The sequence below is a fragment of the Lichenostomus cassidix genome, chromosome 4, assembly GCF_008360975.1.
Source record: "Lichenostomus cassidix isolate B80296 chromosome 4, HeHo_3.0, whole genome shotgun sequence".
Taxonomy (NCBI): Eukaryota; Metazoa; Chordata; class Aves; order Passeriformes; family Meliphagidae; genus Lichenostomus; species Lichenostomus cassidix.
In genome coordinates, this window is record NC_139484.1 from 6509697 (window position 1) to 6536747 (window position 27051).

A 27051-nucleotide genomic window follows, 5' to 3' on the forward strand; every position below is an offset into this window, starting at 1 on the left:
GCTGCTTTCTAAAAAAGCCATGTGTGGGCTACTGAGTTTTTTGCAAGTGAGAAGACTTATGAAGAATTCAGCACCTTGTTCCTAAGTCCTTGAAGAATTTGGGCAAACACATGGAATAGCTCCTCCTACTGGACCAAATGCTACTGCTAAGGAAAATTATTGCAAACACAAATTAACTAACGAATTGCATCTTGGAAAGCTTAAGAAATACTCAGAATGACTCACAATAGTTATAAAATATCCTAATGACCACTCTGGAACTCATATCGTGGATAAGTTTAAGAACAAACATCTGACTTACCTGTTTTTAGGTATTGTTCTATAGCTTCTTCTAAAACATCTCTTCTACAGTTCATTGGTTCAATTAATGAATGTTCAAACACCACTTAAGCTAGAAATCATTGATGTAAGAAGATAAGAAGCAATTTTTTAAAAATTGTACCTAGAGTTGCTTTTGGAATTGTTTTAGTTACAAAGCATAACAGTGTTATCAACAGAGATCTGTCTGTCTTCATCAAGAATTCAATCACTTCTGTCATGAGAAATAAAGCCAAGATAACTATATTAGACTTAGAAATTAAGTAGATGTTTTTATACTTATGGAGATGTATTTTCTCTTTTTATAGTTGTGGAGGCAAAAGGCTAGAGAAGCTTAGCAGGAGTTTGCATACCTGCTTGGGAGAAAATAGAGAATAATGCAGTGGAACATTATTTTGAAAGTGATATTCACTGGGTTCCCAAAGAGCTTTACCTGGTTATCCTCTCTGGAGAAGAAAAAAAAGAGCATGTACAATATTTTTGCAAACAGATTGAAGCCGCCAGTATCAGATCTAAGACATGTCAAACCAGGAGCTCTTTCCTTGTGACATTACATTGAAATTCAAAGCAGTCACAGAATACCAAGATTGTCAAATATTACTAATATTTCAAGATGACTATGGTACTTATATATGCACAGGTAGGCATACGTATGCCTGGTACCTGAGCTGAACAGCTGGAGACATATTTTTTTTAATTTCTGGTCACTTAAACAACCTCCTCTCTTAATGGGAAGATCAAGAAAAATAAATAGAGGATATAAGGTTGCATATTTTATGATGAATAAAAATAGTGAACTTTTTGGAATATATACACATGTCATGGAAATTAATAATGCTTCAAGACATGACTTGTTAAATTTCTGGCTTTAGGCTCTTTCCCCTCCCCAGGACACCCTGTAGCTTTGGATACCCACGAGCAGTGTCTGTCTGTATGTATATATGCATATAGGCACATATGCTGCCCATCCCTGACTGCATTATATAAATGAATTATGTGGCTTTTATGTTATTCAAGAGCTTGTTCTACCAAGTGCTCTATATACATATTTTGTATGTGCAATTAATTACACTGACTGTTTTGCCATTGTTGAATTGCTGAGGGGAAAAAAATGATAAATGTTAATGAAAAATTCAGTAATAGACACTACTGAATTCAAGAGGAATTCTGTCATACATACTCTTCATTTCAGCTGTTTTTTATCATGGGAAGGTACAAAGAAGAGTAAAGATGTTTTATTATTCTCCAATTCACAGAAATTCTTTTTCTCCTATACTGTAGGAATACTGGTACCCAGAGCTCAAAGGAACTAATCCTTATAACTTGCAAATACTTCTCTCCTACTGAACTCGATTGCAAAGCTCTGAGCTGAGTTGAAAGTGACCCAGCTGAGAAATAGATTACAAGAAGGAATGGGAGGAATTTTCTCATAAAAAAGGACAGCAGTTGTGCATTAGAGCTCACATCACGTTGTTTCCTTTGTGTACACCTTGTATTTTAACAAGTTGCGGAGAGGTAATTCACAGAGAAACTGTAGGATGATACATTATTTTCTGGAAGGAATTTACAGAGCAGCTGTGTGTCTCTTAAGCTTTCCTCTTTTTAAACTGCATGCATTTGGCTCATTCAGGTACCCCACTGTGAGAGACTGGAGGAGATTGCTGAACATTTTGGGTGCATGTGTGGGGAAAAAGAGAAGGTCAGGCCTCACCTTTGGTGAGTTGATGCTCTGCTCCACACCCCCCAGAGCATGTATCCCACTGCCACATCCCTGGCACAGCATGGCAATGCTCCACACCCTGAATCCCACTGCCACATCCCTGGCACAGCACAACCCACACCACCCACCCACACCCCACACACAACCCACACCACCCCCGCCCTGGCAATGCTCCACACCCCTGGAGCATGTATCCCACTGCCACATCCCTGGCACACCATGGCAATGCTCCACAGCCCACCCTGGAGCCCCAGTCCAGCCCCGGAGTGGACAAATGACCAGAAGTCTCACCTGGGGGAAGAGCCCAGTAAAGCCAAAGGGTACTTAATCCAGAATACAAGGTGAGAACATGCCTTGAGCCTATATTCCCTTGGATTTTATCCCAGCTGAACACTGCTGGAACTCAGGAGTGAGAACTATATTTGTTATTTACTTTATTCTTTCTCTCCTTCCCTTTCATCTCCTTCTTCTAATTCCCTCTTCTCCAAGTTTTGAATAACTTAAAACCGGATGGGTTTCGAGTTTTCTAAGTTAAATGGGCTGAAGGTAATGGTTTCTGAAGTGTTTTATGTTGATTGAATGCTGCTCTAAACTTTTGCCAAAGTTCTCTGATTTTCTCAAGTTACCAATAAAGTTTTTTGTTGTTTTGATCTCTTGAGATATCATGTCAGTATTTCTCCCAAGCATCTAACTCAGAGTATATAAAAAATCTGTAAGGCCTTTGATGATTGAGTTTTTGGGGACTTACATATTAATTGTCACAGTGAGAAGGGTGCTTTTGAGGTGACAAAGAGGTATTTTATACAGAGCTAACTGCTAGTTGCAGAATAAAGGAAAAATTAATTTTCAGTCTAAACCTTTCTTCAGCAAGAAGGCCCTGGAAACCCAGGTAAAAATTGACCTGAACTGCTCTCCACTGATGAAGTTGCTAAAAGTTTTAAAAAGATAAAGTTTATCCAGCCCCAAACATGGAGATGGGGGCTGACCTTTTCCTCTTTCCCTGGGTATAGATCCTGGGGATTCCCCTAAAACCTGGTTGGTGGGAGGGATAAAGGTGGTAATCAGGGACGTTTGTATTTGTTTGGATTGTAATGATACCTGGACCTGTAAGACTATGCACTCCAAAAGGCAGGGAAGCCTAACTATTGAAAATTAGCTTATCCTTAGAGTTTGTATTTTTTGACAAGGAATGCAATGCTTTGCAATATCAGTAAGCAATAAAGAACCCAAATTGAACTCACCAGGCTATTTTGGACCTCATCTTACAAGTCCAGCAAGGATCAAAAATTATTTTATTAAATTGTTTAATGTTTGATATGTTATTAATAAATGAACAAGGAATATGTAAAATTCAAGACCTCACTGAAAAAGAATACTGTATGAAGAAAGAAGGAAATCACCAACCAATCTGCTGGACTCTGGTCACCACAGCTGAAAAACTGGTTTCTTGAACTCTTTCCCCAAATCCAGGTTTGCATCACGGCTTGCCAGCAATTTTAGAGCCTCACAGGGTGGAGAGCAATGACTTGCACAGAGTGAAACTTTTTTTTTAACTAGACTTATACTTCTGATTATTGAAATAGCAATTGTCTGATATTGGATTTTGTGTATTCTTTCCTCTTCTTTCTTTTCTCCTCTGTCTCCTAGATTAGGACCCATAAGCCCTTTCAAGGGGCTCATCAAGCGGGTTTTAGGGACCTTAATGCCTTTTAATCCTTTCAGCATTCTTGTTACCTGTTTTCACAGCTTTCACAAGCAGTGAAAAACAGAACAGATAATTCTGTTTTCACCACAGCTTGGCAAAGTCCTTAGTTGATTCCCTAGCTTTACATAAAACCTTCTGCTCCAAAGCTGTTCCAATCAGTTGGAAGAATCCCACTCGGTACCATGGGTTACATATCAGACTCTGTGGAGACATCAGAATGCAGATTATACTGCATTTTCTTTTTCCTCTGACAGTATCTAATTGCAACCTCCTCTCTGAAAGCCATGTGTCTGACATTCCTAAAATAAACATTTCATCATTTATTGACTAGTACTAATTCCTTAGTTTGTTACCTTTGGAAACCAATTACATTGCTCACAATTAAAGTCTTTATCCTCGACTTAGAAAGACTGTTGACATACTGGAAAGAGTTCAGAAAAAAAAGTCACAAGTATTATCCAAGACCTGGAACATCCATTTTAGACAGAGTGATTATTTTGGTTAACACAGAGAAGGATACCACATGAATTGCTCCAATCTGCAGTAATGTAAATGAGGATAATTTTTTTCATAGTGGCAGGCTCCGTAGTATAACAAAATTTAATGACTGTGAGTTTAGCATTTAAAAATTATAGATCCCATTGAACCAAAAAACACCAAAATAGAGTGTTATCACGCTGTCAAAATACTTCATATTTTAGGCAGATTTTATATTCTTCACTCTTATTGTCGATTAGACAGTAATGGCATTTTCCATTGAAACTTTTTTAGTAAAAGGTTCTACCTGGATCTCACAAGATCCAGGAAGAGATACAGATCTCATAACACCACATGTATCTGTACATATAAGACCACACCAAGTACTTAAAAGCTAAAGAACAAAGGCAGCAGGGGTGTGGAGGGGGGAATTCTACAGAGCTAAGAGTACGGGAGTGAAGATATTTGCATCCACATAATTGTTCTAGGATACTCTTTAACAAAATGCTTAGTCTCTTTAAGAAAAATATGTTTTAAGTGTTTTCAGATTAGGATCTAAATGAATGCATGGACTGTGCCTCATTTGGCCCTCATTAATATCCTAAAGCATGCCCTCTATGTTTCTTCATGGTGCTACAGTGTTGAAACCATTAAATATCCTGAGATGGAAGGGACCTAACAGGGATCATTGCGTCCAACTCTTTTTTTTTTTTTTCAGCTTCTGGGCTACTTGTGATATAACAATTATTCAACATCTCACAGAATCACAGACTGTGTTGGGTTGGAAGGGACCAACAAGGAGAAAGAAGGCAGAAAATGAGGCCCTTGTGTGCGAGTAAAGCACAATTCTGGCCCATTGCTTGTAACAGTTTTCTGTCTTCCTACATAATACTCTCCACTTCCATCATTTTCCTCTAAACTGAAATCCAAGCAAAAGTAGTTCTGAATACTTTTCATCCATCTTGAAGACTTCACTTTTATGGTCACTTTGTCTCCTTCTATTCTCTCTAGATAATTCTAAAACCCCTTTGCAGCCTTGTTACATTTGATTTAGCTTTCTTTGCTTCCCTTACATTACCTCTGCTTTGTTTGCCAGCTAGATTCCATCCAGTCCTTTCAATCTATTCGTGTGTTGGATTTGGGGGGTTTGGTGGGGGGCTTTTTGTCTTCCCAGGGTGAAATGAATAATGCAAATTACTTTGCTGCTACCTAACAAAAAGAACTATGTAGCTTTAGGTTTAGTTCTTTATTGCTTCTCTTTCCTCCCTGCAGTGAGTGGTGTCTTTTGATCGACTTTTATGTCTTCGCTTTAGCTTAACAGCTGAATGTATTGACGGCAGTAATTTATTAAAACATATTTTGATTTCATAGCTCAACTAACAGAATGGAAAACTAGTTTCCCACCAATCATGTCTCTGTTTTCTCAAGAAAAAGGCTTATTTGTTTTAGAGTGCGAAAAGGGATTGCATGTTAATGCAGATGTAGATAAAAGCTATTCAAATTCCTATATAGTCCTGTACTTAGATTTTCTTTCAAATACCATAGATGTAGCTAAGGCAACATATATGAAAGCAAAGATGATGTTATACATAAGGTACACTAAATGCTAAATTGCTGTGCATCCATTCTACAGCACATCTGGCATGAATGCCAGATCTGTCAGCAATACTTCTTATGATTAAAACATCTTGATACACTACATTACTAATATTTTACCACACAACGTCTTTCAACTAAAAAAAAATGCAGAGTGCTTTATGAATAGAAATAGGAATTAGAACCTGGTTCCAAATATTATTGCCATTTAGAATTTAATTAACTACAGCAGTAGATGGTAAAGTGTCTTACTGAAGACAAGGCACATGTCCAAGTGTATTTCTCTCTTGCTTGGATTCTTCCTCTCTGTCTTGGCCAAAACCTATTGTCACCTCTTGAAATTCACTTTTGGGTGCTCACATTTGGGTTATTTAATTTATAGTGCATTCACAAACTCTGTCCTCTGTGCTTCACTCATCATATCTGACAGCATTCCTATCCCCAGTCTCCTGGAAGACTGAAAAATATTAAAATGTCACCATAAAAACTTTCCAGTACTGGTGCAGGAGTCTGGGATTTCTGAATGGATGTAAAATCCCTCACGTAAATGTTTACATAGGGATTGGAGTAATGCCTTAGAAAACTCTAGTCAGGCTACAACAAGGAAATCTTCATTAAAGAGGAAGAGAGAACCGTATAATTCCTGACTTTCAAGAATAAATAATAGCTCTCTAAAATTACTGGTAGTTGGAAGATATCATGAAGATATTTGGGCCAATGCCTTACAATGCTGTTTGTTCAGGAATTCTGTTTGTTTGGGGGTTCAGTTGCTTGTTTTTAAAGAAGGCAGCTGGTGGATGTTCTGTAACATATTAATTCTATTTTGAAATTATTCACAGCAAGCTTTAGGGTTTTATACTAGACAGGACTGTATGCAGGCTTGTTCCTTCAATAGTTCTGCAGCACATGATTGAGGCATATTTGTCAGCACACAGTACTTACTGACTTGGACATTCATATCAGAATGACATTTGCAAGTAACAGGGATTTCAGTCCTGAACTGTGATCACTTTAGCTAAGAAAATTCTTTGTAGACTTGACTTCTAGGAGTCACACTCAGGAATGAATGCATAATACATCATCTGCCCACACGAGCTCATGCACTGCTGGAATCAATATTTAATTATTAACATAGTTGAATTTAAAATTCTTCGCTTAAAAAGAATAGCATAATTGAGATGTGTTGGAGTAAAGTAATTTATATGTTACATGTATACAGGTAGGGTGCCAAAAAAGCTGACAAATAAGCTACCAGGGAATGAAACAGACATCTTACAGACACATATAACAGCCAAGTCAAAAGCTCCTTGCAATACTGCTTAAGACAAATTTTACAAACATTACAGAAAAATGTCTTAGCATACGTTAGAGAAGCTGGTGGTTAGTGATATATTAGATCTTATTTGATTGATTTCTGCTAAGATTAGGAGCATACTGGGTTGCAAGAGGAAAACTGAAATACATACTAAAATAATTTATACAGGCTCTATATTGAGGGCAGTTTCATCCATTGTAGAAATAAATCTACTCCTCTGTTTGAAACTATCAATTAAAATGGTAGCCATTATTCATGAAAATAAATATATAGAGTGTTACTCATGACAGGAGAATGTATCATGTATAAGTGGTCAATAAATCATTTTAGGAGAAAAGTGATCTGGAAAATGGCGGCACTTAAACTTTCAATTTTCATTAAAATTTTAACTGCAGCAAGTTGCTCAGCAGTGAGACACTCTCTGTCATGCAAACCTTTCTTATCTACCTTTCTTCTTGCTTGTTGAAATACTTCCTCAATCTGCCATCAGCACCTAAATATATTCCTGTTTAAATCGACGGCCACCTGCAATTCAGTGATCATGCTTGTGTTCAAAACACTTAATTCCAATTGCTTTGCTTTGACAAGATCTCCAGCAGAGGTTAAATCTAGTGACAGTGAGCACACTGGCATCTCAGACCCTGCTAGGTCACTGTATCTCCCATAAGCTGTATTTCATATTCTACATTACATGTAATATCATTAAAAGATGTTATGCCTATAAAACTAGCCTGCTGCCTAGGAAACCTGATTATAAAGAATGTTGCTACTAGGATTAGCACCATAATCAATACCAATTTATATTTCTCCTCCTCCAAACATTGTCTCCCATCCCATGGCAGACAATGCTTTTACTTCCCCCAAGCAGAAAGGTGGAAAGAGGGGGGGCAGGGTCACAAAACCTTTTTTATTTTTTCCCCCACTCTTCAGTTCCTATCTTAGTGACAGTACAGAGCAATGAAGATCAAAGGCTGCACTGGGTGATGTCAACTGCAATTCTGCTCTCTGCTTCCGCCTTCATTTTGGGAGGCACAGGTGACATTCACCATACTCAGTTTCTCTGCTGATAAACTCTGCAGGAAGTATTTTTCAACAGGACTTAAGGATCAGCCATACAGATGAAGACTAGGTGAGAAGGCAAGAGGACTTAACACCTTCCAGATTTCAGACTGAAAAGAAAGCTCTGATTTAGACAATGAGAGCTGGGCCCTGAGTGTAAGAGTTAATGGTTTACGGCAGTAAGGATCATTTGGTAGTTCCCTTTTGGCTAGTTAGCATGACTTAATCAATTTTCAAGTACAGCTTAATTTTATTCATTGCCTTAATGGTTTTTATTCAGCTTTAAATTTTCTATCTGACATTAATCTTTCCTTAGAGTTTCATTTTTCAGAGGGTTTTTATTTAAGAGGAGCTTTAAAGTCTGTATTTTTTTACCTCCTAAAATTACCATACAAGTAACAATTAAACTGCTGCTAAGCAGAATGGTGTCAGGTTTTACACGCTGTACTGGCAATAGAGCATCCCCAAATCCTTCACTGCAATTTACCTACCTTGTTGGCTTTTACTTACAACATACTCATAGCACACTGTCATAAACATGCTTTGCACTGACCTGCTGGCTCAATGACTTTGGTTTGTTGGAAGAAATTAGACTACCAGTTATGGAAGTACGAATTCAATCTCTGTGATATTTGTTCAGCTGCTACAAAGGCAAATAAAAGCCAAATAAATTTGTTTTGTGCAGGCTGTATATTGCCATCTGACAGACAGGATAGCTCTTCTCTAGAACAACTCACATGATCCTTCAAGTGTTTTTAAAACACTGCAGCAGGTTTTCCTTTCTAGGAAGAAAGAAAATCTTCAGGAAAAAAAGGCTTCCCTGTGTATTTTGGAAAGATACCCCATTAATGGCTCATGTCCACACAAATAGAAGTCCTTGTACTTGAATATTCTACATATCCCTAAAGTTTCACATCTATAAATAAATGTCTTTATATATGTAAATACATATGTTTACATTATCTTCTCCTGCATCCTGTCTTAAATTCATTTTCCTCCTTTGGAGTGGTAGGATGAACACATATGATATTAAATGATATTTCTATTTAACTTTAAAAACAAAATCAAAAACTTGCAGAAGAGCAGTGTATGTTTGGCTAAAGCCAGTTTGGCATGTTAGAGGTTACTGGACTGGTAATGGTGTCCCTGAAGGAGTCATGAAAGGACTGACAAGGTTGGGACAAAACAAAATCTCGCCAGATGAAGTTGCTTGCTGTCACCTCCCAGCTGGCTGAGGCTGGCAGGGCCTCAGGTAATTATTACTGAGCAGTTTGAGTTGATTTGTTCTGGTGTAGAGTTTGTGGTTTTGGAAATGAAACAAGCCCTGAGGAAGGGGATACAAAGAAAAGATCTGTGGTTCGGGACTTGATTTTTCCTCGTACGGCTGGTGAGGCTGCACGGTGACTTACAATGAGCAATAAAGTCCAGATAGTCCTTTACAAATCATGAGCTAGGCAAATCCTTTACCATCAGGAGAACTCAATGCCTTTAAAGAAAAAACTTTTCAGTGAATGTCTGTTGAAATTAAAATCTTAATTCATTCCAGCTATGCTTGGGCCTCTTTTAGAAAGTCTCTTTCTGTGAACATTAAAGCAAGCAGTCACTTCTTGTTGAAACCAAAATTTAACTGCACAGGTTCCATATTCATATCACATACGGTATATTTTTTCCATGGAATGGGAAACTAATTTAAATGGCAAGGAGTAGAAGGGGAAATGCTCCAGTAAAACCTTTTTAAAGCCCTGAAAGAGGAGCAACTGAGCACCCACAATTCTATTATTCATATGTAACAGAAGCATGTGTGTAACCATCCCTATGTGACATTGAGGAAACCAAAATACATATACTTTCTATATGGAAACATGTCCTATACATATTATAACTGTCCATAACTATATATAAAACTGTATAAATAACATACATTCTGCAATTCTCCCTGCTATTTTAAAGGTGACCTATAACTGTTTGGTTGTTTAGTTGCTGGAGTTTTTTTCTCCTTAAAAAGATGATTTCACAATGACTCTGGATTTTCAAAACCTGCTTCAATTAAAAGCCAGTATTAACAAGCACTTGTACACATAAAAGGGCAAGATTTTCCAGGGGAGTATAGAGGCCTGTAAAGACTTTTAAAATAGTTGCCTTTGCAATGCACATGTGGAATTAGCACCCCCAAAGGTAACTTCACAAAGCAGCAAAGTGGTGACTCAATTGAATGCAGAAAATGTCAGAGGAAACACCACAGCTCCAGCCTCATTATTCTGAGGTAGATAAGCCACATAACTGCTTGCTACAGAGTGATGCCTATTTTCCTTAGATATTCATCAGACACTGCTTCTTATTCTCCAAGAAAAATCATAGAGCAAAAAATAATAAAGCAGTAAAGCTTCCTTTTACTGCTCTTCTTGCTATTGTGGCAGAGCACATGATCCAGATATCCTGTGTGCTGTGTGAGTTCTTTCCAGCTGGGCTGCACAGTGTCTCACTCTCTCTTCCTCCTACCTAGTGCCACAGGCATTTCTGAGGGGGCAGGATTGACAAGAGTGCACTCAAACACACAAGCATGAGGAATAATCTTGGGCTTCCTACCATTTTTATCACAAAATATCTCCGCTGGAGCAGCTCAGGGACAGTGCACTGGATAGATACTCTATCATCTGATGATGCACCTTGAAAACCAAGACCTCCTTTTCTCCTCCAAGCATGTGAACACATCAAGCTTGAGCTGAGGGAGATCCATTTCCTTCTCCCATGCAGGACGCTGAGCCTTTATTTACACTAACGTTAGCTTTTATGTTTTAACATAACATTTATGTCTGTGCAATCACAGAAATTTTCAAGCCTGAATTTCTTTTACTGCAGATGAATTACTGTAATTACATCTCACTAGAGCAATGACAAAATACTTTCTTAGCTATGAAGAAAAAAGGCTATAAAGAGAAAAGATTTTTCTGTACCTGGAAATGAATCATACTTGTGAATAAATTCCCTGGACACAGTCGAATTCTGAAACATCATGCGTAGGCAATATTCACGACTAGGAAAAAGACAAAAAACAGAGTAAATACCCAGTCAACCTTTCCTTTAACCAAGGAAATTGCTGGTCTGGAAACTTATTATTCCTAACTGGGATGGCCTCAACACAGTCATTAACACTAGAAAATAGCAGAGATGCTGCACCTCCTTACTGTGACTGGCTCCTTTAGTTAAACAGTAAAACTGAAATCACTTGTAAACTTTAATAGCAGCTAAAAAAAAATACCTAGAGGGTGGAGTGCTAAGAAGAAAATCATTCTTCCTATTTATTGTATTTTCATATGGAGAAAAACAGCTGTAGGATTTGAAAGCATATTTGTTTGGAAAAGAATTTGCTAAAGATAGAAAACATGGTGAGGATTTCCAGCAAATTCCCTCACTGAAAAATGAACAGTAATGCTTAAGCCCTTTTAATGAAGATGAGTTTACCATGGAATAAAGTCATCAATGATGAGCAGAAAATAGGGCATTTGTAAATACAATGTAACACAGAATCATAAAGCACAGCCAATTTATGCAAAGATGTGCTTGCAGAGCACGATAAATAATATCTGCATAATCAATTACTGGAAGAAAGACAGTCTGAATAAATTGTTTTCTGTCAATTTATGGAAAACAAGCATGGCACAAAAAAAAAGACAATTTGACATTAGTCTTTTAACAAGATTGACAAGCACTAAACCCAAACTTACTAATGATTCAAAGGACACAGTATTTATAATTCTACTTCCATGAGCGATAGAAAATTTGAATTAGGGCAAGGGAAAAATTCTTGTTTTTTAAGGTAAAAGGCAGGATACACAATGCAACAATATATAGAAGCACCCCTCCCACCCCCCCATATATAAATATTTGGTTTTTCCTTGATTCCTTGGTTTAAAAACACACATGGATTGAGAGGGATGGGAGAGAAATCAAGAGAAAAATATCTTTTAGGCTCATCAAAAACTAATAATAATGAGATACTATACGTATTTGATGGCTGGATGCTACACCCACTGGTCTCAGTGGAAAAGTTTTATTGAGCTGGGGGAACTAGCCTTTAAAGAAATTCTGAAACTGCTTTAAAACTGAATTAGGAAAGTTGCAAATGATACCATCATTCATTTACACAGCTGTTAACTTTATGATGCTAAATACCTCTATGATTCATGTAGGGGTTCTAGAAAGCTTCAGTAGCTGTTCAGGATACCAAGAATACTAAAATGAGTGATAAACCATTTAATATCCAGATATTAGCTTTGGACGACAATGTCATTGAACAGAAACAATTCTCTAATCCCTCATCCTTCCATCAATCAAAATAAAAATTGAAATGCAAATATTTGGGAGCTGACAGTACATATAACTTTTGCCTGCAAGAATATTCAAATGATTGTTATAATCTGCATAAAACAATTTGATACCCAACTTGAAAAACATTTAGCAGTTTTCAACAGTCTATGCAGGATATTAAAATTTCTATAACCACCATATTCACTTTCCATGTGAAACATTCAGCGATGCCTGTAGCACTACACACTCTGCTAGTAAATAAACCATTGCTTTTATTCTGGTGTTATTTCAGCCTTATCAAAACCTCTCTTTTCATTTGTTTATGAAAAAGGTGCAGCCAAGTTCCAGCAGGCTAAAGTTTGTTGTTTGCCCTATTTACGTGACACAACCCTAATTCCATCAGCTGAGCAGATGAAAAAAGAAAATCACTAGTCAGAGGATATGATGCTGAATGGGATGTTTTATTATGACTGAGAAGAGTGTGAAGTCCTTTTCCTTAAAATTTGCTTCTGACTCTGAGATTCAGCTAGGTGTTTGAACATACACAGATGGCAACATCCCTCTTTTGGGGACTCCACATCAAATTTTCATGTACTGCTGTAAAATTGGCATGTTGCAAGACATCATATCTTGATTAGCCATAATTTGATTAATGGAAATAATTAGTTGTTGGATGTCTAACATTCCCCAGAGATTTCACTTTAGCCCATAAGTTTTGAGGCACTGGTCATGCTTCACTGCCTGAGTGCACAAACAGATACTTCCTGAAGCCTTAACACCTACCTTAGGGCACTAAGGCTTGACTGCACAAAGATTTATGTGCGGAAACATGGACCTCAGGTAAAGACTGATGTGCTAAAAACCTAACAAGCAGTTGCTGCTCTCTCCTGGCAGCCCAGGCAGCAGCCACACACAGAGATAGGGCTAGGAAGGGTCTGAGCACAGACCTCAAAGCAGGTGGAGCAAGCACCCTATGTTAGTCATACTTATAGGAAAGACAGTTGCAGCTTCACTGGAAGCTTTACTGGACTCTCCCAAGTGCTGCAGCTCTTGGGCAGAATAACATGGCATCAAGGCTAGGAAAATAAAATGGCTTCTGCAGAATGAGAGGATCAAGCCCTCAGAGTAGCACTGGTAAAATTTTCAGGAAGAGTACCTCTTCTCAGCTCTGTAAGCACTGAGTGTTTGGTAATACTGCCTACTACATTGCAGTGAACCTTTCCTTCAGGTGGAAGACAAAGGCACATGCATATTTCCAGGTGGAAATGTCCCATCATAAAACGTGGTTTTTTATGAGAAAAAGACTACACAGATTTCCAGCCTTCTGACCCCATCCACTTCTGCCCTCAACAGAGCTACCCAAGTAAAATGTTAAAAGAAATAGTGCAGTTTCAGAGTTTAACAGAGCCAATTACTCTCCTGGAATTCGAAAAAAAAAAAGATGAGAATTAAGTTGTCATTAGCAAATAAATCTATTTACCAACATTGATGGGATTTTTTTGTCTAGATAAGGTGCATTTTACAAATGCTAACAACTGCATGCTTACAGCAAATTGCACTAAGACTACAACATGTGAGGAAAGGAAATAGTTCTGACTGTGGGGCATTAACCTGAAAAATACCATGTGCTTGCATTTTACTGGTTCCTGTGAGCTTCCTTTTGAACAAATCAACCACACAATCACTCAGGAGATGGAAAAGTGGGGAAAAGTGAGGGTTAGGGAATATAACAGCAGTAGTTTTCTAATTAACTTTTCTTTTGAAGCTAATAACAAAGCCTACCACTGGCACATTAAGCATAAGATATGTGAGGACATAAATGAAAATAAATGGGAGAAGCTAAACATTGATGTCCTTTTATGTAATTCTGGTAATGATCAGTATCTCATTATGTGCTTCTCCTCTAAAAACATGTGTGACCCAGTCATTCACAGCCCTGTGCTGCCACAAAGATGATCTGAAGCTGACTACCTGTGAAAACTCATACAAGGAAATTTTAGAAGCAGCATAAAAAGAGATGTGGAAAAAAAATCACTCAATAGCATGAAATAGCCAGAATAGCATGAGTGTTAAATAGTTTCACTTGCAAACATGATTTCTTGAGATCATGGGTATCACTTACCAGTAATTTGTGAAATTACCCCCACAATGTAAGCTTAAGGAAGTATGAGCAACTGCAAATACTGGCAGCAAAAAGTCATGAAGCCTACCATCCACCTTCCACCGCAATGACTGTAACTGCAATTAGCATTGGCCAGAATTTAGAGTAGTTTTCTAGGTTCCCTGTCCTACATGAGAAGCAGTTTGGTAAGAAATGCTGAGATACACCCTTGACTGCCCTTCACCTGAGTTACCTTGTGTGTGTCTTACCAGCAGCCAAGGATCTGGGCCATTAAGTTCAAAGGATATAACCTGCTCAAACTTTAGCTTTCCATTTAATGTTAATTTATAGTTGAACTTTTATGGAACTACAAAAGCTTTACTATCTTTATTAAAGCCACATACATTTATTACATACTGAAACTGGGGCAAGGAGATTCTGGGTTGAATATTTCACTAATGTAATTTTTATTTTTTATTTTAAAACAGGAATCTCAGGGAAATTATGTGAAGCCGAGATCTTTATTCCCTGCTTCAAGAGAGTACCTGAATACTCCAAATACAAAATTATGATTTCTGTGAGCCACTGAATGACATCTGAGGTAAACTTCCACACAGAAAATAAAGAGAAATAAAGAAAACATCTTCCATAGTTGGAGAAAAAGCTGTATAAATATTCCTCTCCACACCTTGTCACCTATTTTACCATCCTTGCTATTTTTCACACTGACCTGCTCACACACACGATAATGAAGTCATTAGTTACATTTTCATTTACTTCTCATGACTTAGGAGGTGATAGGTCTGCTCCATTAACACAAGGTACTCATCTCCACTGCAATTTGCATGTAGTTAAGGAAAAAAGGTTCCATGCCAATATTTCAGCTAACAAGGTACAACAATTTTAAAAACAATTGTGGAAAAAATAACCTCTGACACATCAAAGCAGGGATGTTTTCTACAAGAGAAGAATCCATAATGCATGAAAAAACCTGAAGGGATGCCAGGGATGTAGAGCCACAAACATTTTGAAGCATTGCATACTACATGACTGTAGGAACAATCAAGTGTTGTCTGACATGAGGACCAGTGCTATCAGCTAGATAGTTTTTCTCACCTAAGGCAATTTTTCTTTATATCATAATATATTTCTTTATAGTTTTTGCTTTACCTTCTATTCCTGAAAATCTAATGCATAATTTGATTTTTATAAACTAAACATTACAGAGCTCAAGAAATTTCACTTAGTACTTGTAGACTTACTTTTTAACATACTGGAAAAAAACCCCCAAAGTCCAGAATGTTTTGGTCATCTGTAAAGCCTAATATTCCCTGGAAAATGAAAACTGAAAGGGAATATTCCCCCCATTTTCAGCAGAAGGAACCAGCCTTTTGCAGAATATCTAGCACAGTGTTCATGCCATCTACAAGATATGGTGCCACATCTCATTACCTTGAAAGAGTTTTCTGTTCTTTGTACAACAAAAACAAATAACAACAAAAGCATGTACCTTATGGTGCCTGTAAGAACTTCTATTCCACTGGCATCGTTTTGCTCCTTTCAAACCAGCTGTGAACCTGAACCAGCCTCCTGAGTCCTGCCATTGTAAAATAACCTCTTGAAATAATCAAATCAGGACATTTTGTGGCCTCAAAATATGTCAGTTTTTAATATGATCTCTCTCAAATATTAGAAAGGATTTCAGTTTTTAAGAAAAAAAACTAGAAAATGGCTATTTTCTTGTATTATATGTTAAGTTAATAATGCTTTCAGAAAGCTAAAAATGCTTCTTGTTTCACACAGTTGCCATCCTCAGCTTTCTAGTTAGTATAATTCAGAGAAGCATTGGGAGGGGGTTGAAAAAGTAATAGATAAAGTGGACTGAAATGGGACAACTTGAACACAACTTGAGGTCATGTTTGTGTGGCTAGATCCCTACACAGATCCATTTATAGAGCTGTTTACTTTTTAACATCCTCATTGTTAAACAGATTTTGGTAGGGTAAGTATCAGAATAAGTGCATAAACTCAATTATTTCCTAGAGCCTCCTCTTCAGTTTTGCTTCACCATTTTCTCAGGAGGATTCTTGTTTATGTAGCATCTGACTTTTTTCCCTGGCTCCTAATAACCACAATAGGTATTATTGATACTCCCTTCTACCCTCCCTCAGCTGTCTCTAGGCTCTGAAACTCTTGATTTCTCATAATGTCATGAGTAAAAACTGAACTTGCCCCATGAATTTTAATGGTTGTTTAAAACTTCTTTTTTTTTTTTTTTTTTCATTTAACTGCTAGAGCTTCCAGGATTTTTGCTGTTTGATGTTGAGAAGTATGGACATGTCAAGAAAAGATCAAAGTAAACTCCTGGTTAATAAAACCCAGTAAAAATTAGTGCACAAAATGCTGGCAAAATTAGACTTCATCAAAGAATCAGGGATGGCTAAAGATTGAGGGGAAACATTAAAAATCTGGGTGGAAATATTTAAAAAAAAATTGGAAGGAAAAAATTTGGGTTTAGAAGGACAGCAGGGAAAGATGGTACACATCTTTATCTAATTGCATATTTTCATTTTCACATTGGTTTACAGACAAAGTATTAGAAAGCAGATTACAAATTCCATAGAATTACAATATTGGCAGTGATCAGTGAGCGTATCTTCTGAACAAAGGCACAATATTTACATTTGATGTCAAAATATTTCTTAGATTAGTTATAAGGCATGGAAAAACTACAGTCTTCTTTTCGAGAACAAAGGCAACAAGAACTTTTAAATAGACAACCTTTAGGTTTAAATACTTATTTTAACAATTTATTTTAAGTAAATACTTTTCACTTCAAAAAAGGAACTACTTTAGCCCATTTTTTCTTCTGTAAGGAGTTCATCACTCCAACAAATCCAGTCCTTTAATTATAATTAAATATTTTTGTCTGCCTCTCTGCAGTAATACAGAATGCTACCAATAATTTCTGTCACCCTTCCATCTAAGTAATCCAAATAGGACAAGGTGCTCAAGGTGAAAACACTGAGGATTTTTTAAAGTTGTTCTGTTGACCAACATTTCTTCCTCCAGTTCTTCCCGTGAACTGAGCTCTACCTGTCTTGGCTGTTCCTGGGCACAGAACAGTTGTTTCATTACACTTGTCCCAAAAGATTTTGGGATTTTTTTGATCAAAAATTTTGATTTTTTTCTCTAGATGAGCAAGTCACTGATAAGTGGAAGAGATTTCACCCGACAGGTGGGAGCTTTGTCAATCTAGCCCCATAGGGAAAGTGAAGAGATGTGGAAGAGTGAGACAGCAAAGTGTTATTTAAATTGTCCAGTGCAGTCAGCCTACAGAATTTGCACACAAGTGCAGTGGGATGACACTGAGCTTTCCCTGCAGAGTGCTGGAGCAAGGATTCAGTGGCACTAGCCGCTCAGGGGAGTTCATCTCTTCGGATGAGAAATGAGGAAGTCAGTGTCATTCACTCAGAGTGAGTGAAATTGAAACCCACACACAGTCTGAACCTTGCCTCTCAAACTGCCTGTGCTCTCCAGCTGCTGTGCAGGAGCTGAACAGCAAAATATGTCTTGTCCAGTGACAAATCCATCTTTTCTGACCCTGCAAAAAGCAACCTTTCAGAATCTAGAATGTGCCAGAAAACCAGTCTTTCCCTAAGAGAAGGAGAGCTATAAGAACAAAGGAGGCATAAGGTAATGCCTCTAGCTACTATTTTGCCATGTTATAAAAGGTAAATGTTTTCTAAATTGAGATGGTTTAGATGGCTGGTGGCAGAGGTGATTATTTTATTCTTTCATTGAATTTTGAACATGGATTTCAATTGCTGTCACTCAAACTCAAAAAGATAGGAGGAAGTTGGTCTTCTGACCTCTTTCTTTGAATAGATTATGCAAGGGAATCACCTGCAGTTCATGTGTGAATTTGTTATTTTCAATAATTGAGATTTAACTAGTGAAAAAAACAAAACACCATAAGCAGACTCCCTAAAAATTCACAAAGCACCAACCCTCCTTCTGGGAGACATCATTCACTTAAGGTCACCTTTCACTTTTGTTATCATTTTAATGGATTTAAAATATTTTCAGTAAAGTTTGCAGAGCTTCTTGGGATTTGGCTTTCCAGTCACAAGTTATGAAAACAAATTGCTTTCAAGCAATTGAATAACTTCCAATATCAGATTCTATGAGTAAAAATAAACAAACAGAGCTTTGTACTGGTTCCCGGGGAAGAATCTCATCCAATGGATATTTGGCAATTTGGATTCCAATCCCCTTTTCTTCCTGCTTTGCTGTCACAGGAAAAGCAGAGAATTTTTAACCAGTTACTCACTAGAAATATGTTAGAAACTGTGCTTTTGAATCTGATACCTTTTCAAATAACTAACTCAGATGTCCCATATCTCACAAAATATTTTTCATGAACGCTCTTGAGTTTTTGTTTTCCTCTTCATAATTTAATTTAATATTTCTTCTTTTTTTCTTTAATGTGTTCCATTTTGCTTCTTTCTTTTCAGTTTTTTCACTATACAGTGCATTTCACATCCTCTACAATTTTTCCTATCACCTTCACTCCTTTTTTGTCCTATTATTTTCCTCCTTCCTTTTCCTTCCACTTTTTCTCTTGGAGTTGATACTGTGCTGCTTTCACTCCACCAGTCTATCAATTTGCAAGCTGATGTACTGATTTGAAAGGGTTCTCTAAAACAATTTCAGCACCACGGGAACATTCAGATGTACACAAGGCCTGCTCATTTTCAATCCATTACATTGCCACTGGAATACTGAAATTGCTGGGGTACAATACTCCATTTTGCTTCTTCAGAGATTGTAAGTTTGCCAGCGAGGCACAAATCGTGTGTTGCAGAGTCATGCCCATCAAAACTGTAGTCTGTTCTCTGTCCTGCTCAAACTAGAGTCTGCTGCCAGATTGTTTGAAAGAAAATGCAGGAAAGCACACAGCTGTGGCAGTTTCTAACTAAATGAATAATGCAATATCAACATCTGTAGGATTTTTGAAATGCTAAACATTCAGCTATGAAGCCTCTGACGAGGACACAGATGGTAATGATGTTGTTTTTGCAGTGGTTCCACCAGAAATGGTCAGAGTTTCATAATCAGACTGGACTCTTAATGCCTGAAACAATCCTTTTCTTTAGCAGCACCAGTGCATCACAGAATGATAAATGCTCACTCTGTGGGCTGCATTTAATTCCAAGCTTTGTTAAGCTAAAGAAATCCAGTAATGAATAGGGACATCTTCAAGCATGAATACAGATGCCAACACCAGTTGATAGTACTCAGCAGGTGAATTTAAACTGACAATCCAAGTTAAGGTGGAATAATTAAAATAAATTTTTCATTCAATACAAAAAGCATAAGTAAGTACTGTTTTTACCTCAGGAAACCACAGATAAATAAGCCAACTTTTCCTAGATGCAAAACAGTATTATTGCACAGAATTATATGTATTTTTGCTGCTTTTTAAATCATATCAGTATGCACTGCCTACTGAAAGAATATAAAGAAATAAAATGTATCTCTGAATACAAGCAAATATATCTTTTCATTAGCCACTCTTTTTAGGACACTAAAAGAGAGAACAATGTCTTATAATTTATTCTCCATCTTACTTTTTCTCATCAATAAAAGTTGTATCAGAGGTATCGAGCCAATGCAAAAAAAAACTGAAACAAAAAACAAAACAACAACAAAACAAAACACCACTTTTGCTCAAATTAGAATCTCTCCCTGGATTCAGGAACAAGCTAAAACAACTAACTGAAAAGTCAACCTCAAGTTAAGCAGTGTTGAGAGGCAGAGGAATTAAAAGGAGCTAATAAGGCAAGCAATGACTATGTATAACTAGCTTCTAAGAGAAGGCATGATGTCACCCATCAGCTGTTCTGACCAGTTGAAGTGTGAACTCGATCCCAGACACAACTTATCTTCTTAGCTGGGACAGGCTCTCCAGAAAAATCGAGGATTATTTCCTTTGTGCATGGACACAGCTCAGACGAGCTTATTACAGATGTTAAAAACTGTACCCAAACCATGGAATAATATTTGAAAAGCTTAAAAGACAGGGCAGAAGGTCAGGATGCTAACCCAGAAACTCCAGGAAGCCTCTCTAGGCAAGGAATGAAAAGGACAAATTGTTTTCAACAAGGGTTCTTGATTAACCCTACACATAACTTTATAAATAACCCTCTCTTCCCAGTTTGGTTTAATTTTTAGGAAAAGATCAGAACTTCAGCAAAAATAAACCCAATAAACAGCAGCTGCCTTTCCTCTTTTAGTGCAGGAAACAAGACATATAGAGACAGCTACTCACCTCAGCAGGACTTGGAGTTCACAACCAGTAGGCTCTTTAGGCAAGCAGCACAATTTCTTGGGGAAAGGATGAAACATTTTTATTCCTGTGAATGCTCTGTGGGAAAATCTGAAAGGGATAAGGTCTGCATGAGGCACATGATGTCCTCAGAGCTGCTGGGCAGCTTTGTGATCTCATGTTTCTGTCATGCCCAAACTGCTCACCTTTTCCTCCACATCCTGGGAATAAAGGCAGTCGAGTGCTTCTGCTGCTCACTGACAGAGATGTCAAGAACAAGTAGATTGCTATTTTCTTTTTGGGTGCTTCTCTCTGAGCCTGGCTCCCTCACATCACTGTCTGTCAGAAGGCCGGCCTGGCTCTGGGCCTAGCGGTGCTAGCAAAGCCGCGCCTGCAGACAGCCCTGCCTTTATCATCAGAGAAAGGGTTTTTCTGTTCCTAAAACCACATTTTGGGAAAAAAAGGAATAAACATTGGTGTTAGAAACACTTTGCAGGGCGAGCAGTGAGAAGGGAAGACAGAAAGAAGCATAAACAAGAGCACTTTGTGAAGTCAGCAAACCCCACAGGGCTGACAGCGGGGACTCTGAGAGAACATCGGATGGGCAGGAGGTCAGTGGCTGAATCGCCTCATAAAACCACAAATGGTGCAAAACTGAGCACAAAATCCTCAGCTATAGTTCCAAGAGTGAGAAATTTGTTATAAAAAAGAGCCTCTCAGGACATGCTCTTATTTTCCAGGGGAAAAAAGTGTACTGTTCATCCCGTAGGAGAAAAAGAAGCATTCATAGACAGAGAGGCAGACTGGGAACTCTGGGGTTACAAAAGCCAGATTTAAACCCAGCAACAATTCTGCTTAAACAGAGAGGCAAATCTCAGGACCTCTGTCCTGCAAACTGAGTGATTTGGGCTCCTAAAGCAGCAGATGGGGATTAAACATCCAGCCAGGGATTGGAAATATCCATGCAGTATGTGCTTGTAGCACCGGCCTACACTGAGGAAAAAACGAAAAAGGTTTTGAAAAAGAAATAGTCATCTCTAGGATTCATATGTTTCTACACAAAAAAAAAAAAAAAAAAAGGTACACCTTGATTCCCAGAACATTAGCATTTCGCACATGTAAGAATATGAGCTTCAAACCAAACCACAGAGGGCCTCAGTAACTTGCCCAAGGTCAAAATCTAAAATCCATGTAAGGCTCTTTGATTGTGATTTGCTTTCTAATGTAGAGAAAACTCACATGCTGAGGGATGTGCAGGCATACAAGAGTTCCTTCTAACTAATTTACTATTCCTATATCATTTAAAGAATCTGATCTCAGTAGATATTTGTTCACATCACAAAGCTACCATGTATTTTGAAATAATCTGTTAAAGTCGAAAGACTCTGTAGAGGAAATACCCAGAAACCCAGAACTGAAGCAGAAGACATGTTACACATCAGGATCAAAGGATATGCTGACACAGGCATTCAGGAACCTGAGATCATGTTTCCATGCTCTGTGAGTTGCTTGAATCCAGTTTATCTCCTCTTAATAGTCATATGTAAAGCCTCTATCAAAAACTTAATATTGGAATTATTACAGTAATACAACCTCTGCTCGCTTGTGAAACTTTTACAATTGGTAAGGATTCCTTTTTTTTTTTTCCTTCCCGTTAGGGATCTTCTTAATTTCACCAGATCTCCTCCTATTGCTGCATTTCTTTAAACCTCCAGATAACTACTCAATCACATACTGCAACATCTATAAAATCTGCTCTGATGCACTCACAACCAGTAAGGCCCTCACTGCTACAAAGCCTCCTGCAAATATCTGAGCCAAGCCAATAAAAGCCCTTAGATGTTCTTATTTTTAGCTATGTATTTAATTCCAGTTCAACAGTCACTGGAACAAGATTCAAAATTACACATATTGTGAAATACTTTGCTGATGGTCACCAGCCTCACTACTGAGCCAGTGTCCCTCTGTAATATGTGTCCTAAAACATGCATAGAGAACATGTGTGTCATCTATTTCCTGAGAACAAGCAACTACAGGATTTTGTCTTTGATCTGTCTGCCAGTGGAGCAAACTCTGCTTTCTGCCGCATATTTGCAACCCAAATAAGTCAAATAATACTCTGGTGTAGGGAATATAGGCATTTTTCCATAACACCTCAGTGCTAAACAGTCTGCTTACTGTGATGTTCTGACCAGTGCAGAATGCCTTTATCTATATATACACACCTACCTAGATATCTAAGTGTATTTCTATTTCCATAAGAGAATCAGCACCCTAAATGAGGAAGCTGATCTAAAACAGGCACTGATACTACTGATTACCAATGCAAAGCCTCAGAACAAAGGATCTGTTTGGAAAGATTATGATTTGTAGTCTTAAGATCTTAGCAGTGTTTCAGTGTGTTGAAGAACCTTATAGAGTGAGAACAAAATGTCTTATGAAAGTTTAAATTATGTAAAATACTGAGATGTATTATATGAGGCATTTTAAATAAGGGCAGAATAAAGGCTAAATACTTCTGAACTGTCTCAGAAAAATTAATCCTTCTAAATTCATGCACCATTACCAGACTCTGATATTAAAATGCCTCCTTGCCTTTAGGCTGATGTGGTTATAATTATTCACTTGTTTCAATTCATATTTTATGTATTGTGTGTATTTTTATGCAGCACCAATTGTGGTGGCATCCAACAATTAAAAACAGGCATAAATTAATCTCTCATTTACAGGCAAACATCTTCAATTAATGAACTAAAGGACCTTCTACAATTTTTAATTAAAGTTCTGAGTGAGCCAATACACATAAAAATCTTATGAAATTTTGAACTTTTCGGGAGGATCTTTTTAAAAACACCTTGGAGGCCATTTTATCCCTGTTGTAAAAACAAGAGCCTAAGCTTTCTGTCTCCCTGATTACCACTGGGTGCCCCAGGACCAGGCAATATCCTCCCAGCACCATTTGAGCAATAGTTAGTGCACTGACTTCCAGCCTCAGAAGAGTTATGTTCCATTTTTAGCACTCACTCTCTGAATGGCCCTGGGAAAGAAAACTGTGCTGTTTCTTTGTCTCACAGAGGTGCCACCATGCTCAGCTGGGGAGTCAGGGAGAACACTATGTGGAAATTTGGGGAAAAATAACCCAGGCTTCTTTCTGGGATGCCATGACTATAAGACCACCCTTCATGTTAATGAATTTTTTGCAGTTCCTGAATAAGAAACATGAATAGTGTGGTGACTATTGCCAGATAACTGAAAATGTCACTACACCCAGCAGCCCAGCAGGCTTTTCCTCATTGCCACTAACATGCTGGCAGCTGAAAGGGGACTCTGGAATACATAAATCTCCCAAGCAGTCATGCTCCCAGACACAGCACAGAAGGCACTCAAACAAGAAGACATAATGAATACCTTGAAGTGGAAACAACAGAATCCAGAGCTCGTGGCAAACATGACCCCAAGAAGAGATAAAAAATTAGAGCCAGAGATACATTTCTAATAGAAGTAAGTTACATGAAACTTTTCTTTTTTTTTAGGCGATATCAGCTCCAAGGCATTTTGTACCATATCAGCCCCAAGGCATCCTTCTGATAAGAAGGTAAGAGATTGTGGCACAAATCCAGCTCCAAAATAGCTGGGTGCTAATTGGACAAGTGGTTGAAAATGAAAAATCGACATTACTTTTAACTTGGTACTGACCACCACTCTTCTGCCATAAGTAAGCACCTGCTGTACAGACAGAAACATCACCCTATGAATATTTGACTGGTGAATATCTGAATTATCAATATTTAATGTGAATACTACTCCTGAGTGTGTTGCACTGCATAAGCTCTATTACAGGCTGAACTCCCAGGATATATTCATAACTTAGGTACAGTGGAAGTCTGTGACAATAAAAAAAAATGTAACATTGTTTAATAAGGTTCAAATAAAACAAAAGCATATATATCAGTATAGTACTGATATTTTTGAAAAACCCTAGTTTTTAAAGCTTCTTATGGACTTTGGCAAAGCTGCTATCTTTCTTTAGATGTAGACTGGCATTTCAACCATTACCTCTCGAAGGCTAGGAATATTCATGTTGAAATGGCTGAGAGCACTACTCATCAATATTTAGATTTGAAAGACACATGTGGAGGTTATCTATATTAAACTCCTCCTAAAAGGATCTAAGATCACATTTAAAATTTTTTAAATGTTTTTAATGTTTGCAAACCTAAATATAGATTTATCCTACATATCATTAAATATGTAGTCCCTATTCTATATCATTATTAGGAAGTCTAATCAAAGATTACCCATCTTTCTTGGGATAACCAATTAAAATATTTTGAGTAATTAATTCATGCACTGCTTCTTGATTATCCCCTTGCAAAAATGCATATATGTGTATGCTTCTATAAAGACAATTTTTGTACATAAGAGAGAAGTGTATTCTTTTAACCATAACCACACAAAAACTTAAGGGCAAAAATAAATTGCTCAATAAAGAGCCATGTATGTCTCTATCCAGTGAAATTCTTTATCTCTGCTTCATCAAAAAGGAACCACTATGTGTAGGCAGAAGACTCCTGGAAATTAAATAAATTGTGCCATGCAGAGGAAATAAAACCAAGCTGTTCCATAGCACGACATAGTGTAACAATGATAAATGTAGATTTTACAGTGCTTCCATCTGTCATATACTTGTCATCCTGAATTATATGATAATCTATAAATCTGCTTTTTACTTTGAAAGTTACTGAGTGTTCTAAATCTGTCTCAAACATATAGGGACAATAGGGACATATGTATAAGTACTTGAACATCCAGTACTAACAGACAAAGGTTATATTGCAAACTTAAACACTGAGATACAGATTAATGTCAGAAATTCTTCCATTTAGAATTCATGACTATATAACTGTGCTTAATTCCATTTTCACTTTATTTTCTAGAACCTCTTAAAACCCTACTCCCTTTTAACTTAGCCCATTGTCCTGATAAACCAAGTTCCCTAGGTCCCAGACCTGGCTTATCTGATCTAAGATACCCTGCCCAATTAGCTCTCATCTCTTTTGCAGTAGGATTTGTTAGCTGAAGCATAATGAGACACTGAATGCAATGCCTGGCCAAGTTAGAAATGAGGCACAAAAACTTGTGTTTCACTCCAAAGAGTTGCACAGGCACACCCTTCATCTCCCACATTCTTGCCACTATATTCTTTACCTTGGGCTCCCACTCCCCAGCTCTCCCACACATCTGAAACTCCACTGTCTTTCCTGGGTTCTATCTTAATTTCCTGCATAGTGAACTGAATAGAAGGCCATCATTTAATTTCAATGGACAAGCAATCAGATCATAGATATCGTTCCTGCAGTAAACTTCATTCTGAATTTCAATGGGAGCAAACTTCCCCAGGCCGATGTTAGACATTGTTGCTGAAATTGGTTGGGGACAAGCTACTCACACAGCAATGAGGTAACATTTTCCCTGTGGAAGGAAAAAAATGGCATATTATCACCTAAAATAGGAACCTGGTATTTCCAGCAGCACAAGGCACAAGCAATCCAAGGTAACACTTCCAGCTTAGTCTCCCCTGTGCTAACATTATCAGGATTTCTAGATGGTTCTTTTTATTTCAACTTTAAATCAGTAAGCACAGATGCAGTGCTCAGTCTTATACCTAGGACTTGGTCTTATAAAAAGCTGAAAATCCTGCTTTTTACAAGTAGAGCCAAACAGTTCAAAACACATTGAAAGCTTTTACATAGAAGGCTTTTAATAACTGAAATAATTGCTTTTCTTGTTTCTGTTTGGCAGAAGTCACTGCTTGAAAATTATGAAGGAGGTTAAATAGAACTAGGTATTGTCTTAAGGCTTTTGATAAGGTTGTTTTCTTCACAGAAGTTACTAGCTAGGATTTGGCTGAATATGTCAGGTTTGTGAGATATGTTATAGACTCCAGCAGAGAGGGTCAGATGCAAACCCTTATGACCAAGCCCTGTAGATGCAGAGACAAGTTTCTCTCCTGTGAAATGTTTCATATCCTGTGTTCATCAAGTTTTAATGTTTTTTCATTCTTTCCTGAAAACTTGATAGACAAGATCTAAATAAAGAAAACCACGCTTCATTGGAATGT

At 37.6% G+C, this 27051-nt stretch overlaps 2 long non-coding RNA genes across 2 annotated transcripts in view; one reads left to right on the forward strand and one right to left on the reverse strand.

Annotated features, from left to right (window-relative positions):
* Positions 1-640: 640 nt before the first annotated feature.
* On the reverse strand, positions 641-21525 carry LOC146437741 (uncharacterized). The gene is made up of 5 exons (XR_014851513.1): positions 21137-21525; positions 20934-21041; positions 16110-16196; positions 11145-11224; positions 641-764 (listed from the first exon to the last, which is right to left on the reverse strand). It is a non-coding gene; the product is annotated as an uncharacterized LOC146437741 (long non-coding RNA).
* Positions 20980-27051, forward strand: part of LOC146437742 (uncharacterized) — a 46257-nt gene continuing 40185 nt past the window's right edge. The window contains exons 1-2 of the long non-coding RNA XR_014851512.1: positions 20980-21541; positions 24464-24525. This is a non-coding gene — a long non-coding RNA (uncharacterized LOC146437742). The remainder of the gene's footprint in view (positions 21542-24463; positions 24526-27051) is intronic.